The 19,793-nt window shown below is 43.5% G+C and overlaps 1 long non-coding RNA gene and 1 pseudogene across 1 annotated transcript in view; both read right to left on the minus strand.

Annotated features, from left to right (window-relative positions):
• LOC139782580 (uncharacterized) overlaps window positions 1–3,752 on the minus strand; it is a 4,372-nt gene extending 620 nt beyond the window's left edge. Inside the window, exons 1-4 of the long non-coding RNA XR_011720927.1 lie at window positions 2,179–3,752; window positions 1,984–2,075; window positions 380–1,726; window positions 1–293 (exon numbers count right to left, since the gene is read on the minus strand). The exon at window positions 1–293 is cut by the window's left edge and continues 620 nt beyond it. This is a non-coding gene — a long non-coding RNA (uncharacterized lncRNA). The remainder of the gene's footprint in view (window positions 294–379; window positions 1,727–1,983; window positions 2,076–2,178) is intronic.
• Window positions 3,753–4,251: 499 nt separating this feature from the next.
• Window positions 4,252–6,473, minus strand: LOC139782578 (uncharacterized; annotated as a pseudogene).
• Window positions 6,474–19,793: the final 13,320 nt, after the last annotated feature.

A 19,793-nucleotide genomic window follows, 5' to 3' on the forward strand; every position in this document is an offset into this window, starting at 1 on the left:
AATATGGTCTCATCATGTAGTTAGTAAGAGCGAATGCTTCATCTCCAACTAGCACATAAGGTAAATTTGGACCATTTTCTTCTAATTGTCTTGATGGAGGCAAACTGACTTCATTATTGTTTAGACTGATACCAAGATCGCTGTGCATAAAAATTCCTCCATCACTACGTCTTCCTTCTGCTCCTATATATGTCTACTACAGTAAATAATCCATTTGCATCTGTTATGGCAAGCAATACAATACTGTGTTGACCTTTATAATTATAATAGGTAGAACCACTCTTATATGGTGCCTGTAAATAAAATTTTTGTTTATTTTTTTCATAATAATTTGTTATACAGTATATGTATAGTTGGTCATTTTTAAATTCATAAATACCTGTAAGACAACGTGTTTACCGTCTATAGACCCAATGCAATTAGGAAAGTCCCACAAATCTTCATAATCACATGCTTTCTGATACCACAACTGTTCTGTTGGTTCTGGAAAAACTATTTCAGCCAGAACATCCCAAATAACTTGACAAGTTTCTGATATAATTTTAGATATTGTATTTGGTGCTACTCGAAAAGCATAACTAAGAGACTGAAAGCTATCACCTGTAGCTAAATAGCGAATGCAGATTTCAAAACGAGTTCTAGATGGTATGGGAGTCCTCACCACAGTCTGTTTTGTAATGTGTGGTTCAATAAGAGTAAATACCCAGATAGCAATGCCTGATGATCAGATTTCATCACGTCATGATCTTCTGATATTGATCGAAATGTGATGTATGTCTTGTGATCATATTGTGATGATACACATCATGAGTACAAGTTAACATGTATATGAGGAAATATATGAGCTCAGATATTGACGTTACTTAGCCAACTCATGATAATCACATGCTGACCCTGGTGGAAATAATTTTACAACAATTACCGCGAGCGCTAGTACCGCACGCTGCCGCGACGCGGCTATACCACGCGTCACTTTCTCGTAATCAAAAATCATCACGCGCTAGTATAAGAGGCGAGCTTGTGAGAAGCCTAATTACAATGTTCTTTGCTGCAGATCAGCTTAAGTGATACCTCTGGTATCACATAGTGCAGAGGTCTGCGAAGCAATTTTTGATAAATTGTTGGATATGTCTTACTTATTTATTTACATGTTTTTAAATAATTTTATTAAGTATGAAATATTTAAAATTGTTGTCATTTCTTGAGCTTTATATGCACACAATATGCAGTATTTCATTGAACATTTATGTGTTCATTATGTCACTATTTTGTAAACTTTTATAGATTTCATAACATGTCTGCATTCTGAGCAACATATGAGCCCGCATCTGTGTCTATTCTTGCCATCATGTTTTTAATAAACGTGAGTACAATATGTACTCAGAACGAACACATTTTGCTATCTGGGTAATTCATTTAAACTTTGCAAATGCATACGGAAAAAATCAAAATATTTTTCTTCATCACGATGCATCATTTCAATAATTAAGTTATCGCTAAACCCTTGTAATAATCTCATTTCTTCTGTAAATATGGGTCTTACCCAGAATCTTCGTTTAACAAGTTCTTTTCTTTTTAGTAAAAGATAAAGGCAGTACATCTTGTTAATTTGTTCATAATTTATTTCAGATTGCCAAGGTGTTTGTGGCATTTGTTGCAACTGTCTGCATTTTTGCAGTATTAGCATCAAATAAACTTTTGATCTCATTATGAATTATTCACGTACCTAAACAATGGTAAAGGCTGATTTATAGAGGCCGTAACCGTTGATTTAAGCCGTAATCTTTAAGAAATTGACCAATCACAGTCGATTGTTCTTCTCACATTCGACTGTGATTGGTCAATTTCTTAAAGATTACGGCTTAAATCAACGGTTACGGCCTCTATAAATCAGCCTTAATTGACACTATTATTACAGAATATTTATAGAATAAATAAAAATTTTTTTTAACTTAAATTTTCAATCAATATAATTTTGCGTACCTTTCCGTTTCTATTTTTCGATTTCTAGCGTCCCATGGAGCAGCTTTTTCAACAAGGAATGGTACTCTAACCTCATTCTTTAACCAATTTTTCTTCATAGAACCGAAAAATTAGTAATTTCGAGTGTAGTTGTTATACAAATGTTTAATAATAATTATTTTCTTTATATAAATAATACATTTTATTACTTTTTACCTTTAAATAGCATTTCCGATTTTAACAAGATCTGATTTTTCTTCAATTTTCCTATTTTTTAGCGTGCATGGGACGCCTGAAGTTGAAAAAAAGTAACGGAATAAGCAGACGACGCGCTGTGCAGCTGCGCATGCTCTATTTCCATTTTGCGGTTCCCTTTTTGTCGTTTCCGATTTTTCGCTGTGCATGGGACTGCACCCTTATTTCTTATTCCTTTATCTTATTCCTTATTTTTCTCATTGTGACTGAGCCTTAACGGTTGTACATCAATAGCTTGCCGTCAGTCAGCCAGTTTCGTTAGCAACTGGCGCGGGGGCGGGTCCAAACTTGTAAAAAAAACATGTATGTCGCAACTGTTTTATAAAATCTGAAAATTAGTTTGTAGATAGTAAGTTAACTAACAAACTATGTGGGTATGGTCAGTCAGCAAAATATTGCAACGGTACGCGTCAGCAGCGCGCTGAAGTCATCGAAAAATTTTAGTTGGTGAAAGTGTTTTATAAAATCTAAAATTTTGCATACAATTAGTTAATATTATTTAAAACAAGAAAAACATAGTCAGTCAGAATTTTTATGTAACAAACGCCGTCAGCAGGCAATAGAAGGGTGCGCCGCGCGCTTGATTTATATAGCACGCTCGACCGCAAAATGCTTTTATGTAATTCTGAAATATTTGTAATTTAATAGTTTATTTAAAATATTAAGCAGTCTGCAGAATATTATATTCTGAGACCGAAGAATAACACTATTGGTTCCATCAAGAGCAGGTATACTAGTCGACGGTGAACGCAGGTATAAATTGACCCAAGTAACCTTTGTGTACACGTTTCCCTCGCTTTATATAGGTGTGTATAATACATTCCCCTCTCCTTTCAACCAAATGATGAATCAGGTAATAAATAATTGCAAGCAAATTTGTCAGCCTTTTTTTCATTAATAAACTAATCAAATGTATTATACGTTTACTAATTTACAGATGCTGAGTCCGAGGTAACCGATATCGAAGAAAATTACGATGAGTCTGATAAAGCATACGATTATAGCAGCGATTCTGACTAGAAAAATTATTTTAATTTTTGTAATATTAATTTAAGTACGATTAAAATAAAATATTGACAATATTTAAATAAAATATTTTTTTCAAAAAGGTTACGGCGTTTGTTAAATAAAAATTGACGATTGTTTTTTTCTTATTTTCAATCCCATAAACTATTTGCTTTATTATATTTTCATTTTTACAAACCATACTTTTCATAACTTAAGCACGTTTCTGACGCGTCCCGTTTCGTTCCGTTGATTTATTTCAATATTTTTCATGTTACATAAATTAGATAATATTAGATAATATTTTGTATTAAAATCATTTATTTTATTATTAAATATAATCAGCACGCGCCATCGAGCGCACTATATAAATCAAGCGCGCGACCCCAATCAGCAAAGAAATGTTTTTAAAAATATTTTTAAGAACATTTTGAAAACATTTTTGAAAACATTTTTAAAAATGTTAAAAATCATGGGTTAACACATATTTTTTTCATTAAAAAAACATTTATTTTAACATTTAAAAAAACATTTTTTTAATGTTCAAAAACGTTTATTTTAACGTTTAAGAAAAATGTTTTTTTAATGTTTAAAAAATGTTTATTTTAACGTTTAAAAAGACATTTTTTTAGTGTTTAAAAACGTTTATTTTAACGTTTGAAAAAGTGTTTTTTTAATGTTAAAAAAACGTTTATTTTAACGTTTAAAAGGACATTTTTTTAATGTTTGGAAATGTTTATTTTAACGTTTGAAAAAGTGTTTTTTTTATGTTACAAAAACATCTATTTTAACGTGTTCTAAAATGTTTTTTTAACGTTTGACAAACGTTAATTTAAGATTTGAATAAATATTTCTTTCACATTAGAGAAAAATTTTTTTAATATTTGAAAAACAACATCTTCCAAAAATTGTTTTTTTATATATATTTATATTATTATATAGTTGTATGAAAATCTTAGTATTCGTATTATCTTAGTATTCGCATGTGCTCATTGATAGGCTTTAAAACAACAAAGTACTTTATTAAAATTGAAAAAATAAAAATTTTATTTTTTTTATTATATAATTTTAATATATTTCTACACGAAATAATATGTCTATGTTATATATTTTTTTTTTCTTTCTTACATGTCTAATATATTTATCATATACTAAAAATATCTTTATGGGAGATTTTTTTCCTCATCATTCTTTTCCTCATTGCTCTCATCACTACTCTTATTGCAGTTTTCAGAGTCATCATCGTCGTCATCTGAATAAGCCTCGTTATTGTTGCCGATGTGTCTGTTAATGTTAAATATATCAGTATTAATGAACAAATATAATTAATGCTGTACAGTCCAATGACTTCTTATAAATCTTTGACTTATAGATATATATCTATATAATAACCATAACCAAATCTGCAAAAAAAATCTTATATAATACTAAAATGTATATTTACTTTTTCATACGAAAAGTAGCCTGAGCTAGCCATGGTCCCGCTTTTCTACCAAACATCGTCTCGTTTATTGTTGGAAATTCCTTAGTCACCGCATCTGTAAGAAAAAATATAACATTATTATAGCAAGAAAAGATAAGTTAAAGTTAACGAGAGTCGAGATTAAAGTTTATGTACATTGGAAATTAGAAATGGACAAATTAGACTCTCTGCGGCAAAGTATATATTCGTGGCTTGCTTTCCCGTGCAGCGTAATGGTAGCAAATCAGCCGTAGCAAAAAGATTAACTGTAAAATAATATAAAATCTTACCGATCATTACTTTGGTTATTCGGCGCTTCGATAACTTCAATTTGGTTCCTCGTTGACCCTTCCAATTAAAAAGGCTTGCTAGTTTATCGTCCAGAACCATCCGAAGAACGGAATTGACCTTTTTCTGAACAGATTCTCCCATAACTGATAAATGTAGGGCATTGACCTATAAATTTTATAAAATTATAGTTTATATATATATATATATATATATATATATATGAAGATCGAGAGCTCGAGAAAGAATCAAATATCTTACCACTTCCGAATAAAAAGTTTCGTCTTTCTTTAGTCTATGTTCGATTTCTTTTAGATCGTCCAGATTTGTTATTGGAAATTCATCCAAAATATGCACTGCAGTTATAGTAGGTTTTTCAGTTGTAGGTTTTTTCGTCATCATCTCTGTTTCTAAAAAACTTTCTAAATTTTTGTCCGTTTTGCGCAAGTCCTGTTTACATAATAACATTTCAGCTGAAAGTAATAAAAAACAGAATGTTATTAAATTTGTTCTAAAAAATTAAACATTAATCAAATATAAACTCAATTTTGTGAAGTTTCTACTATAATATAATTGGCATAAACCATATTGTGAGCCAAACTAATGTAATAGTGTATTAAAACATTTATTTTCAATTATAATATAATTTTATTACTAAAATAGTAACAACGATATTATCAACATACCATTGAGATAACAAACTGCATCTGCTAGAGATTCTAACGTGACTTCTCCTTCAGAGGTATAAGCACATCTATGACTTTTTTTATGTATTTTACATCCTTTGGCACTCAAAGAAAATTTTGGAGAATTGCATATCCCTTCTGAAGTAGCTGTATTAGGCTTTGATTTGCGTACTTCTGTACGCAAAAGGAACTCTCTTTTGAGAGTTTTACTCCCTCACAGTGTATATCATCATCTTTGTTTTTCGATATTTCACGAACATTTATTTCTTATAAGAAAAAATCGGTTGTTATTTATTGTTATCTAAACATGTTAAAACTTCATCTACATATATGTATAACCGTTTTACCATTTTCTCCACTTTGTCAGTGTCAGTGTCAGACAATGGCCGATTCGTCCGCGACTTGCTCGACAATTTTGGTATTGGTGGTATCAACTTTCGTCTTTTTTCGAAATTTTCTTTGTCCGATTCAAAATGTTTTATTGGTTTCTTCAAGCGTTTTCCTTTGCCTTTTTCTTCCATGTCCGAATATACTTTAGCATTAGGATATTTAGCAATTTTTATGAGCATTTTCATCCCTTGATCATAGTTTTCTGCAAAAATCATGAATTTCATTAATAAGTGCAAGAATGTATAAATCATTGAAAAACAAATTATTTGTCAAAAAATTATCTCATTGTAAACATTACCAATGCCTTCTTGTATCTTCTGGGTACAAAAACAATTCCATTTCAAATCGGCTTTTACACACTGTTTCACTAATTTACGTATTGTCGCTTTATGTTCAGCCATAGGATACCAACTCAATGCTCCCATATTCGTGATGCGTGATGTGATGCATATATTAAAATTGCATGTATTAAAAGCCATCAAAATACATAGAGTCTAACTCTTCAAGTGGACTTACCAAAATGTGATAAGCAATTGCCAGATGCACACAGCAGTGAAATTTAAAGCTCTCAAATATAACGTCAATTCCAAACCTCCAATTTCTTTCCAATCCTCAATCTTCGAAGGATATCAGCAAAATCGGAAATTTTATGAGAAGCAATGGCGGTCTACCTGGAGATGAAAAATCCAAGGATCAATACACTCATTTATATCTAACTAAGCATGAAAATCAAAAGTGTTATGTATGAAAATACTTAATATGCAATATATAAAATAGCTACGAAATGCGTATTTTGGTAAAATGTAAAGAAAGAAGGGTTTCACAGATCTGTTAATTTAAATTAGACTGACGTTCGAGTCAATTAGATCGCACGGAAAATGCGTGATAAGCTGCGGTCCACTTAATGCTACGAATACTTCGAAGCATTCCTTTTCTCCGTTGTTTCAATAAAGGAAGAAAGAAAAGAAGAACGCTTCAGAGCATTTACTGCACAAATGTAAACGCTAGTCGTTTGCCTATCAACCAACAGCCTGTTGCCTGGAATTGTGCAAGGGGCTTTAGCCACGTCGCACGCAGCTAAAACGTGATATATATACACGAATGCCGGATATAAAAAATGACCTATCCTTGGTGTACTTCTTCTTCTTCTTCTTTATTTAATTGGCTCCTGCCTCTAATCCGAGGACAATATGGCTATCCTTGGTGTACGTCTTACATGTCCTTGTTTGTCCTTCTTTCTTTGACAAACAACGAACGATTCCAAGAGCGTTGCGAACGCCGAATGGAACGCAGCTCTCACACGTAGAACGGAAAATAATACATAAAAAGGCCATCAAAATTTGACTAAAACCGACGTTAAATACGTACGTCCGCAGAGCCACGTGTCTACAAACTGCTGCTGCTGGCACCAGACTTGCCTTCCAATGGATCCTCGTTAAAGGATTTTCCGAATACGAAAACCGCCTCTGCCGCGACGGAGATGACTCGCCTGGATAGCGCGAAAGCCTCGTGGCTGAGCTTTCCGTCGTACGTTCTCTTCTCGCTGCGGGTCTGAGAATACTCGGTGTCCCGCTTTATTGTCGTCTCGTCTCGACACCTCGCGATTGCGCTCGTCCTTCTCGACTTTCTAAGAAAGTTTCGGAAAACGAGCCGATCGCTTGTCCTCCTTTCCAGACACGGTGGAGCCGGATTTCAAGTGTAATATACGCTATTGGAACTTAATCGATGATCGACAAACGATGATCCACGACACGCTACGTACACAGTACTGGTGAGAGTGGTGAGCAGTGAGCACAAGAGCAGCAAGAGCTGCACGCCTGCACGCGACAAACGAAATGGCGACGACGCGGGGCGAGACTTGCGGGAGTAGGGAGAGGGAACGTCGCGCGGGATTCGAAACGCGGCCTAATTGAAAAGCAGAGATAGAAGGGATACTCACACAAATAGGAACCATGCACATGTCCGTGCAGGCGCTGAGCTTACACGAGAGAAGATGATCGCCGTGTAGATTCCAGACTGAAAAGCGGGAAACAAGCTGATTAGTTATTTCTAATGGAACAAAACGTTACGAGTTTTCTATTTATACAAAATTTTTATAATTGTATACATACCAAATATTTATAGATCAATTATATTATTAATCCACACTTTATTATAGTAATTCACTTTTCACACGATATCACCATTATTAAATATAAAATTATATGTTTCAATGTTCTGATACATAATATATGTGTGATGTGTGTGTGAATTCATCCATCTTTAATCGACTGATAATTATCACACATACATATCTATATAATATATAATATATATATCAGCTTTATATATATAGATACGTGACGCGGAAATTTGCCACAATTAAAACGGCATTTTTATAGAGCAAAATAAGAACAGAAAAATGATAAAACATCTCTTATAATGAAATAATTAATATAAAATAATATTTAAAGTAAATAATAAATTAATATTAAATAAATGTTAAATAAATGTTTTTCAAATCATTATTGCAAATAAATGAGTAATGTAAAGTAATTATTAAATTAATGTCGAATAAATGTTAAATAAACGTTTTTTTAAAAACATTATTGCAAATAAATGAGTAACGTTAAGTAATTATTAAATTAATATCGAATAATGTTAAATAAACGTTTTTTTAAATCATTATTGCAAATAAATGAGTAATGTAAAGTAATTATTAAATTAATGTCGAATAAATGTTAAATAAACGTTTTTTAAAATCATTATTGCAAATAAATGAGTAACGTTAAGTAATTATTAAATTAATGTCGAATAAATGTTAAATAAACGTTTTTTAAAATCATTATTGCAAATAAATAATTAATGTAAAATAATTATATTAAAATAATGTCGAATAAATATTAAATAAATGTTTTTTTTAACATTATTGCAAATAAATGAGTAATGTAAAGTAATTATTAAATTAATGTCAAATAAATGTTAAATAAACGTTTTTTTAAATCATTATTGCAAATAAATGAGTAATGTAAAGTAATTATTAAATTAATGTCGAATAAATGTTAAATAAACGTTTTTTTAAAATAATTATTGCAAATAAATGAGTAATGTAAAGTAATTATTAAATTAATGTCGAATAAATGTTAAATAAACGTTTTTTTAAATCATTATTGCAAATAAATAATTAATGTAAAATAATTATATTAAAATAATGTCGAATAAATATTAAATAAGTGATTTTTCAAATCATTATTGCAAATGAATAATTAACATAAAATAAATATTAAATTAATGTCGAATAAATATTAAATAAATAATTTTTCAAATCATTATTGCAATAAAATTATTAATGTAAAAGAAATATTAAATAAATGTTAAATAAACGTTAAATAAATAATTTTTTAAATTATTATTGCAAATGAATTATTAATGTAAAAGAAATATTAAATAAATGTTAAATAAACGTTTAATAAATAATTTTTTAAATCATTACTTCAAATGAATTATTAATGTAAAAGAAATATTAAATAAATGTTAAATAAACGTTTAATAAATAATGTTTTAAATCATTACTTCAAATGAATTATTAATGAAAAAGAAATATTAAATAAATGTTAAATAAACGTTTAATAAATATTTTTTTTAAATCATTACTTCAAATAAATAATCAATGTGAAATAAATATTTAATAAACATTAAATAAATATTATTTTTACAATGAATTGTACAAATGTATAATTAATAAAAAATAAATATTAAAAATACATTTAAAAAACATTGTCTGCTGATTGGGACGCGCCCTTCTATTGCCTGCTGACGGCGTTTGTTACATAAAAATTCTGACTGACTATGTTTTTCTTGTTTTAAATAATATTAACTAATTGTATGCAAAATTTTAGATTTTATAAAACACTTTCACCAACTAAAATTTTTCGATGACTTCAGCGCGCTGCTGACGCGTACCGTTGCAATATTTTGCTGACTGACCATACCCACATAGTTTGTTAGTCAACTTACTATCTACAAACTAATTTTCAGATTTTATAAAACAGTTGCGACATACATGTTTTTTTACAAGTTACGACGACGACGACGATGTCCTCACGGTCTCGCCGGCCGTGGAGGAGCGCGCCGTCGCTTGCTCCAAGTATTTCCCGAACGTCAGCGGTAGCAAGACGGTAGCTCGACCAGACAATTTTCTCTACTACGGTAATGGGCGCCAGGTGCGAATACGCGCACCACGTTACTCGAATTCCGACTCTAATAAACGCGAAATATCTCAGGCGTGCAGTCCATCCGCGAGACCGCGGGTGGGTCTCGGTTGAAGGGAGGAGAGGGAGCGCAGCGCAATCGACACACAAAGAAATAAAACCAATTAAGTAACAAGTATATTTAATAAGCAAAGAAGTGCGATCTTCCGCAGGATTTCTAACGCGGGACGATACATTAACGCGGGATGTACCTTACGCGACGATACTCTAACGCGACACTCTACTCTACAATATTTTTAACGCGATCCGGCATTCTACGCGAGACGACACACATTTCACGCAAACGATACATTAACATTTCGCCGGGTTTCGCGGCATCGCCGCACACTTACTTACATGAACGCAACGACACACGACACGATAATCTCCCAAAAATGACCGCGAATCCCTCCGGATTACGCGAGTCCCAGATTGACCCCGCGATTGACCTCGGCCTTCATGCACGAAGCCTCGCGAGGTCCGTAATACGACAATACTATGCCCCGCACGCCGCGACGCGATCACGCGGAGGCCACGCTCCGGCCCCGCGATGATACGGTGCCCGGTCGTGCGAAGAGCACCCCGCCTAGAACGACTCGATTACGCCCAGCGCATCTTCCCGTTCGCGAAACTCCGCCGAATCCTCACAACTGTCTCGCGAAAATCTCACGACACATCAAACGCTCCCGGTCTCACAACGATATCACGAAACTAAACGCAACACAACTCACACGGAACGGAACGACTCAATTTACACGGAAATCATACGAATTACGAAACGCTGACTGTCGGCGGCCGCACTTCCGAATCCCCGAGACGGGCAGCACAACTTTCGTCTTCTCGGCCGGGCCCTCCCGCGGTATTTCTCTCGATTCTCTAATAGCGGTAACACATTCTCGCGGCACAACGCGACTCCCGGGAGGGCCTCGGTATCGCAGCGATCTTACTTTGGATGCGTGAGCAGTGGCCTTACAATTCCTTCGTCCTTCGCCGGCAGCCTTATTCCGGATCGCTCGCAGGGGCTGGGTGGCACCGTTCGTTAGCTCGGCTCGCACGACAGTCATTCTCTCCGGTCCGGCGGGACCACGCTGGGCCCGCGCGCCTGCGCGCCGGGGGGTTGCACCACTGCCGATCGTGCGATCGCCGCGCCCGACTTCCGGTGCCTCGCGCGATCGCCGCCTCGCGCGCCCGCCGCGCCCGACTCCTGCTGCGCCCTATGCGCCTGCTGCGCCCGTCCGGGCGCCCCTCGCATGCGCCTCCACCTACCGGCGGGTGTTTCAAATCCACATCGAGTCCGGCTGTCCAGGCCGCGACTCGAGGACCGGTCCGTCGACGACCAGGCTGGACGGGCCATGGCCTGTCGACCGGTGGCGGAATTCCGGTAGTGGTTTCATCGTGGGACGGGGACCTTCGTCGAGGCGTCCCCCTCCTCGGTCCCCCCCGTGTCCCGGGCCGTCATCCGTCGTTGCAGGCTACGCGTTCCTCGTGCTAGGTGCTCGACTGCCCCGGCTATGGGCCCCAGCGTGACCCGACCGTCGGCCGTCCTTCCTCGGTAAGCTTCTGGCTGTCCACCTGTAATAATCCCGCGGTGCGACTTTACGTCGTTACATCACTCCTGGCCATCTGCTCCGCACCCTCGCTCCTAACCTAGAAGTCTTACAAAATTTAGCCTACGATAACGCTAACGCCTCGCCCGCTCGGGTGGAGGCACCACCCTTGACGCCCACCTCGGCCGAGCTACCATCCGGGCCGGGGACGTGACTAATGTCACGTCACAACTCCCCGCTCCCAGACGAGCGCCGAGGGGGACGTCGGCCCCGGCATGCCGGCGACCACCGCTCAAGCTCCTCCACTCTACGTCATTGCCAACACTCTCAACGACTGTCTCTACCAGCCCTTACGTCTCGGGGGCTCTCTAGCCCCGCTCGCTCGAACCACCGTCAACGCGAATCTCTGTCCCCGTATTCCACCCAACCAATACCACCCCGTATGGACACGCAACACCCCTCCCGACGACCGTTCGTCCCCGTCGTTATTTGTTAGTGGACGCTTAGGAGAAGACGAGGGAAAGGACCTCACACACAAGTACAAATAATCCTTTTATTCGGAATCACCCACACGGTGGGGTCTCAACCGCGGCACTTCGACAGGAGTCCCCGCCCGGGGTCTTCGGACGCAGCTCCTCATGGCCTCCTTGGCCGGCTACGGCTGCGGTGGCGGTCCCGGGGTCCCCGCTGAGCGCCATACGGCCCTTGTTCCCAGTACCCCGGTCCGCAGCGGCTACACCTATCGACCTTCACCCCCGCGGCTCCGCACCCGAAACAGAATTTTCGCCGGGGATGGGGGCAGTTGCTGTACGCGTGCCCCATCTCGCGGCAGTTCCAGCAGCCTCTCGGGAATCTTTCTGGCGTCGGTGACGGGGCCCGGGTTTGCGCGCCGGCCTGACGCGAGACGGCCGTGTCCTTCTGGGTGCAGCGCTCCATCACGGTCGGCGCACTTGAGCTCTCCAGGCGCGGGAAATCCCGCCCGCTCAGCCACGTCTGCACCGCGCGTTCCGTCCGGGGCAGGGGCCCGGGTACCTCGTGGGCCACAGGGTCCGTCTGGGCCGCTCGGTCACGGCTCGCCCTCTCCGTTTGGGCGGCTTGGTCCCCCTGGCGCGGGACCTCATACATCTCCACGCCCCCCTGGGCCCTCAGGGCCTCCCTCATCAACTCCAGGGTCTGGCCCAAGTCGTCCCAAAACAGCGGGTCGGCTCGGTCGACGGCGATCCACGCGTCCAAGTGGTCCACCCAAAAGGCGAACCACACCCTACGCATGAATCGATGGGCCATTTTTACTGCGCCGCGGTACTGCTCCTCGTATCTCGCGGTAATTCCTACGGGTCAGGGACAGGAGGGTAGTATGGCTTCACATCCTTCACATGTACTTTTCCAACGGTCGGTCCGTCCAGCTGTGCCAACTCATACACAACCGGAGAGATCACCCGTTTCACCCGCAACGGCCCCTGGAACTTGGGTGCCAACTTTCCTGCAATATTCTGCGCGGCTGACGACAGCACGTGCTGCCGCCTCAAGACCAAGTCCCCTACTCGGAACCGTCGCGGCCGTCTCCGCAAATTGTAATTTGCGGCCTGCTTCTGGTTCGCGAGGTCCATATTTTCCGCCACCCATTCTCGGATGGCCCGCAACTCGGTCATGCGTTGTGACCACGCCGCAGGGTCTCGCGGTTCAACCTGATCCACCTCTTCCCCACGGTCTCGCAACGAGTTCGGCGGTATCAATTCGCGTCCGAGATTCACGAACGCTGGGGACGTTCCTAGGGACGAATGCGACGCGGTATTGTAAGCGAAACGAAAACTCGGGAGGTATTTATCCCACTCCCGGTGGTCCCTCTCGATAAACGACACGATCATGGTCTTTACCGTCCGATTAACTCTCTCCACGGCCACGGGGTTGGCCTGCGGATGGTACGGCGGTACGGTGGTGTGTGTGATACCGTTTTCCTCGGCAAAGCCCTTGATCACGCGATTAACAAACTCTGTCCCGTTATCGGTGAGAAGGATCTTTGGTGTCCCCCACCGTGTCACGACAAGGTCCTCCAAGGCCTCTCGGATCTTCGGACCCGTGGCCGCTCGTAATGGCTTTAACTCTATCCACTTAGTAAATAAATCCTGGATCACCAGGAGATAACTGTATCCGGCTTTACTGCGCGGTAATGGCCCCACTATGTCTGCGGCAATCGCGGTCCACGGCCCCTCAACTACACGCCGACCCATCCAACCCGCGGGACCCGCCTGCTCGACTTTAGTCCTCTGACATGTGTCGCACGTGCGAATATACCGGGTAACCTCCCGGAACATGTTCGGCCAATAATAAGACACAGCGAGACGCTGATATGTCTTCTCGACTCCCAAATGGCCGGCCTGAGGAGCGTCGTGGGATTCGCGAAGTGCCTCGGCACGTAATTCTTTCGGCAACACTAACTTCCACCGGTCCAAATCCTCCACTATATCCGAGATAACCGGTCGCGGTCGTAAAAAATGCAGCTGTTTATCAACGATCTTCCAGTGGGCATACCGTTTCGGATCCGTCGCTACCTCCCTATACCGTTTTCTGTACCACTCATCGCTCGTACCCTCACATTCCTCGATCTCGACCGCGGCATTCACGAGACCCTCTACGCTTTCATACATTCTCGATAAAGCATCCGGCACGTGGTGTAGGGCCCCTTTTCTGTACTCTACGGTGTAATCGTACTCCAACAATTCCAACGCCCAGCGGGCCAAACAACCCGTGGGATTCTTTAGATTGTGGAGCCACCGCAAGCTACTGTGATCCGTAATCACCGTGAATTTATAGCCTTCTAAGTAAGGCCTAAACTTCTGAATGGCCCACACCACTGCCAAACATTCTAGCTCCGTCACCGAGTACCGCTTTTCGGGGTCTGATAACACGCGACTGGCATAGGCTATTACGCGCTCCTCGCCTCCTAGCTTTTGTGTTAGGACCGCCCCCAACCCGACCGAACTCGCGTCGGTCTGTAACACAAACGGCTCCTCAAAATCTGGGCACGCTAGGACGGGGGCCGCCATCAAACTGTCCCTAATACTGTTGAAGGCATGAACCTGTTCATCCCCCCACTCCCAGCGCCTGCCTTTTCTCAAAAGGCGGGTCAAGGGCTCACTCAACGTCGCGAAGCGCGGTATAAATTTCCTATACCAGGAAGACATCCCGAGGAATCTACGTAATTGCTTGAGAGTTCGCGGTGCCGGGTACTCCATTATGGGGCGCGTTTTCTCCGGATCGACCGCTAGGCCCCCCTCCTCCACGACGAAGCCCAAGTATCGGACTTGCGACCGACAAAATTCACACTTTTCCATGTTTATCGTCAACCCCGCCGCGGAAATTTTCTCCATCACTCGCTTTAGCCATTCGAGGTGTTCCTCAAAGGTCTCTGTCGCGATAATAATGTCGTCCAAATATGCAAAAACAAAGGGCTCCATTTCTGGGCCTATCAAGCTGTCCAACAGTCGTTGGAACGTAGCGGGGGCACCCGTCAATCCATATGGCATTCGAACGAAATGATACAAGCCCTTCCCCGGAACGCTGAACGCGGTAATCTCCCTACTGTCTTTACTTAGCGGGATTTGAAAATAAGCCTGGCTGAGATCGATTGTGGATATATACTTGGCCGAACGCAACTTATTTAGTATCCCCTCCATCGGTGGTATCGGATACGCGTCTTTTTTTTGACATTTTGTTTACTCCGCGGAAGTCTAGACAGAATCGGTATTTGCCATTCGACTTCTTTACCATCACGATTGGGTTCGACCACTGGCTGGAGGACGGTTCAATTATACCGGCGGCTAACATTTTATCTACCTCCGCGCGGATCGCTTCCTGAACCTTTGGTGAGACTAAGTAACAACGCTGTTTCAATGGAGGATTGTCCCCCACCTCAATTTTGTGTTCCGTCAGGTCGGTTAGGCCGGGATTTTCCGATGGCTTGACTATATTCCGTAAAAAATTTTTGAGGTGTTTTTTCTGGTCTTTCGTTAACTCCGCGAGTCCACAAACGCGAGAATCCGTCTCCGCGGAATCTGTTTTCTTGGAATTAAACTGGTAACGGGCGCGAGGTCTATCCGCGAAATACCACTCCCCTTTTCCGAAGTCCAACGCGATACCAAACTTTGTCAGGAAGTCCATCTCCACTATACACGGCACGGCCAAGTCTGGCAATATCCCTACCGAAATTTTCCGACTCCTGTCCCCCAGATGAATAGGGAGCGAAGCTTCCCTATGAATCGGGGCTATCTGTCCGTTTGCCATTCGGATCTTAGCACCCCCTCCGCGTGTGGTTTGGATGCCCAAGCTATCGACTATTTGCATCCCCTCGCGGCCAAAAAGCGTCAAGCTCGACCCCGAGTCCACCAGGGCTACTATGGAGCGGCCGCCCACCCGGATTTTAAAGTATTTCAGCGGCGGGAACTCGGCGGGGTCGAGTGTTACGTACGAATGTGAGAGCGTCTTATCACCGGTATCCGCGGTTCGGGCCTCGTTCTCGACCGTTGGGGGCGTAGGGACCCGTCCTACTGACCCCCTTGCCCGTTTCCCGAGCATCTAGGGCACGTTCGCGTTGAATATCCCGGGTTACCACACCGATAGCAGTACTGTCGCCGAGTAGCTTTGCAATTCAGCGCGCGGTGTCCCGACTGGTTACAGTTCCAACATTTTAGGTTGGTATCATCGGGGACCGATCCCTACGTGGCGGCTGTAGTAGGCACGCTCGCGGTAGCGGCAGCCGTGGTGGCGACGGTTTTCGCGGCTCTTTGTCTAGTTCCAGCTTTCCGATCGACGACTTCTCCCGCGGCAACCGTACCCGGAATTCGCGCTTTCCCCTTTGGAGCGTGATACGCTAAGTCCGGAAAAATGGACTGCTCCGGTGGTAAAGGGGCTCGATACGTCCGATCGGCGAGGAAGCTGCGTTCCATTCGTGTGGCTAGATTCTCTAGGGTGTGAAAATTGGAGAAGTCGAATCGACGTATGGCAATCTGCAGTCGCGGTAGTAAATTGCGGTGAGCAAGCGTGAGTTGCTCCCCGAGAGGCCACGGAGGGCTCATCCTTGCGAACAATGCCCGCAAACAAGTTAAATAATCCACCGCCGACTCGTGTTCTCCCTGCGTCCTTCGCAATATTTCCTCCCGGAGGGTAAATAAGTAATCCGGATCACCGAACCTCGATCGCCACGCGTGCTCAAAATCCCGCCAATCCCGCCAATTCTGGCTTTCTAACCTAACCCAATATAACGCGGTACCCGATAAAAATAAGGGCAAGCATCTAAATAGATCGGCGTCCGTTACTGGAAGAATCGCCCGAGCCTCCTGAATGCGTAACAGAAATGCCTCCGCGTCACTGCCGCGCTGTCCCGAGAAATGGAGATTCCATTTCCTCATTAAATTATAGGCCTCGGCCGCGGATCCGCGCGTATCTCGCCGATCGTTGACGTGCGGCGGGTATTCCGTTCGCGGCGGTGGCATTCGATAGCCTTTCCCTCCCCCGGTCTCGGCGGTGAGTGTGGGTGGCAAGCCATACGCTCCCAGACTCGCGAAAGGGTCCTCCCTTCCCGTAGCCGGGTCTCGCGGGACCGTCCCGTTGGCCCCCTGGGGACTGGCGTTCTGTATCTCTATGGAGGGTGGAGGTGGGGGCGGTTGCTGATTGTTCATTTCGCTCGAGGCCGTTTCCTCGAAACTTCTCAAACGCGAACGCAAGGTGGGCAAGATACCGCCCGTACTCAACCCCCTATCCTCTAAATGTTGCCGCACTTGTTCTATAGTCAATCGGTCAACCCACCGATGCGGCGAATCGCCTTCCCGCATTCCGCGGGGCTCCACCGACCTTCCCCAGCCCCCTCGAATGGGCCCTATATTCACTAAATTACGACTACCTAACGCGAAACCGAAAATCTGAGGTCCTTCCTCGCTATGTGGGAATTAATATCGTATTCAAAAATTCGTAAATCGAACGAAATGTATGCCAGTCGCAATATTATCGGACGCTATTCACTCTCGCGAAATTCAATCGTCACGGCTCCCGAAACCGTAAACACGCAGGAATCCGGTACAAGAAACGACGGAAAAACTCAAGTTCCCGAGCATCGGCCGTACGCGAACCAAAACAAAGCCCGAGTAAAAGCGGCCTTTACTCGATATCACGCACAACGAACATGGCACCAAAATTCCAGGGCCATGAAATTTCACTTAACTCAATATAATTCATACAGGGAAACACATAAACATTACAGCAACACAAAATAAATTTAATTGCGCACGCTCTCTCTCCCGATTTTTCCTCCAATTTTATTTGAATTTTTCGGGCGAGAGGCCCCACGTTGGGCGCCAGGTGCGAATACGCGCACCACGTTACTCGAATTCCGACTCTAATAAACGCGAAATATCTCAGGCGTGCAGTCCATCCGCGAGACCGCGGGTGGGTCTCGGTTGAAGGGAGGAGAGGGAGCGCAGCGCAATCGACACACAAAGAAATAAAACCAATTAAGTAACAAGTATATTTAATAAGCAAAGAAGTGCGATCTTCCGCAGGATTTCTAACGCGGGACGATACATTAACGCGGGATGTACCTTACGCGACGATACTCTAACGCGACACTCTACTCTACAATATTTTTAACGCGATCCGGCATTCTACGCGAGACGACACACATTTCACGCAAACGATACATTAACATTTCGCCGGGTTTCGCGGCATCGCCGCACACTTACTTACATGAACGCAACGACACACGACACGATAATCTCCCAAAAATGACCGCGAATCCCTCCGGATTACGCGAGTCCCAGATTGACCCCGCGATTAACCTCGGCCTTCATGCACGAAGCCTCGCGAGGTCCGTAATACGACAATACTATGCCCCGCACGCCGCGACGCGATCACGCGGAGGCCACGCTCCGGCCCCGCGATGATACGGTGCCCGGTCGTGCGAAGAGCACCCCGCCTAGAACGACTCGATTACGCCCAGCGCATCTTCCCGTTCGCGAAACTCCGCCGAATCCTCACAACTGTCTCGCGAAAATCTCACGACACATCAAACGCTCCCGGTCTCACAACGATATCACGAAACTAAACGCAACACAACTCACACGGAACGGAACGACTCAATTTACGCGGAAATCATACGAATTACGAAACGCTGACTGTCGGCGGCCGCACTTCCGAATCCCCGAGACGGGCAGCACAACTTTCGTCTTCTCGGCCGGGCCCTCCCGCGGTATTTCTCTCGATTCTCTAATAGCGGTAACACATTCTCGCGGCACAACGCGACTCCCGGGAGGGCCTCGGTATCGCAGCGATCTTACTTTGGATGCGTGAGCAGTGGCCTTACAATTCCTTCGTCCTTCGCCGGCAGCCTTATTCCGGATCGCTCGCAGGGGCTGGGTGGCACCGTTCGTTAGCTCGGCTCGCACGACAGTCATTCTCTCCGGTCCGGCGGGACCACGCTGGGCCCGCGCGCCTGCGCGCCGGGGGGTTGCACCACTGCCGATCGTGCGATCGCCGCGCCCGACTTCCGGTGCCTCGCGCGATCGCCGCCTCGCGCGCCCGCCGCGCCCGACTCCTGCTGCGCCCTATGCGCCTGCTGCGCCCGTCCGGGCGCCCCTCGCATGCGCCTCCACCTACCGGCGGGTGTTTCAAATCCACATCGAGTCCGGCTGTCCAGGCCGCGACTCGAGGACCGGTCCGTCGACGACCAGGCTGGACGGGCCATGGCCTGTCGACCGGTGGCGGAATTCCGGTAGTGGTTTCATCGTGGGACGGGGACCTTCGTCGAGGCGTCCCCCTCCTCGGTCCCCCCCGTGTCCCGGGCCGTCATCCGTCGTTGCAGGCTACGCGTTCCTCGTGCTAGGTGCTCGACTGCCCCGGCTATGGGCCCCAGCGTGACCCGACCGTCGGCCGTCCTTCCTCGGTAAGCTTCTGGCTGTCCACCTGTAATAATCCCGCGGTG

The sequence above is a fragment of the Temnothorax nylanderi genome, unplaced genomic scaffold (assembly GCF_030848795.1).
Source record: "Temnothorax nylanderi isolate EJ_2023f unplaced genomic scaffold, tnyl_v1.0 TNYL_tig0425_pilon, whole genome shotgun sequence".
Lineage (NCBI taxonomy): Eukaryota > Metazoa > Arthropoda > Insecta > Hymenoptera > Formicidae > Temnothorax > Temnothorax nylanderi.